The sequence below is a fragment of the Otolemur garnettii genome, unplaced genomic scaffold (genome assembly GCF_000181295.1).
Source record: "Otolemur garnettii isolate 467f Iridium unplaced genomic scaffold, OtoGar3 scaffold00018, whole genome shotgun sequence".
Classification (NCBI taxonomy): domain Eukaryota; kingdom Metazoa; phylum Chordata; class Mammalia; order Primates; family Galagidae; genus Otolemur; species Otolemur garnettii.
The window spans coordinates 4,614,123-4,615,237 of NW_003852413.1; positions in this window are offsets into that span (position 1 = coordinate 4,614,123).

Below are 1,115 nucleotides of genomic sequence, written 5' to 3' on the forward strand. Positions count from 1 at the left end.
AGGAGGGTGTAAATTCACATCTACTCAGACATTGAATGCAACCTGATTTGGAAATAAGGCCTTTGCAGATATAACTGAGGTAAAAACCCAAATAAGATCAGACTGAATTAAGGTGGATCTTAAGCCCTCAAGAAATGTCCTAGTAAGGGACAGAAGAGGAGACAGAGGTCACATGAAGATGGAAGAGCCTGGAGGGACATGGCCACCAGGAAGGATCCTGCCCTGGAGCCTCTAGGGGGGGCTCAGGGCCCTGCCAACACTTTGACCTTTGGTATGTGACCTCCAGAACTCTGAGAATAAATTTCTGTTAAGCCACCCAGTTTATATTGCTTCTTACAGTCGCCTGTTACGGCAGCCATGGGAAGCCAGGACACGTGAGAGCCTACGGGAGGGACATTCTGCACACACCAGGGGCCTTGGCCTTGACACACGGCCGTCTTCACTGCTCCCCCCAAACACGTGGGACAGGAAGCTCACTCACCAAGCCTCTGGAGTTCTAGTCTATTTGGGACCAAACTCTCACAAAGTGATCAAAATTAACATAAAAAAAACTGTCAAATACTGACTAGTTCATGGGATTTGATCTAATAGGTTTAAAAAAAAAAAAAAATTGGTGCCCAGCACAGTGGCTCACACCTGTAAACCTAGCACTCTGGGAGGCCCAAGTGGGAAGATCCCTTGAACTCAGGAGTTAAAGACCAGCCAGGGCAAGGATGAGACTCTGTCTCTACCAAAAATAGAAATATCAGCCAGGCATTGTGGTGGGTTCCTGTAATCCCAGCTATTCCGGAGGCTGAGGCAAGAGGATCACTTGAATCCAGGAGTTGGAGGTTGTAGTGAGCTAAGAGGACTCCACTGCACTCTAGCTCCGGTAAAGGAATGATTCCCTGTCTTTAAAAAAAGAGAAAAGAAAAACGTATTTTCACAGACAGCTCCTGTGGCCTCCCTGTAGCCCAGTGATTTTTTCAACTAGGGTGCCGCGGCACACCAGTGTGCACGAAGAGGATCTTAGGTGTGACTTGAAAAAAAAAATTTTTTTTAAGACAGTTTCACGGCTCGGTGCCTATAGCTCAACCGGCTAAGGCGCCAGCCACGTACACCTAAGGTGGCGGGTT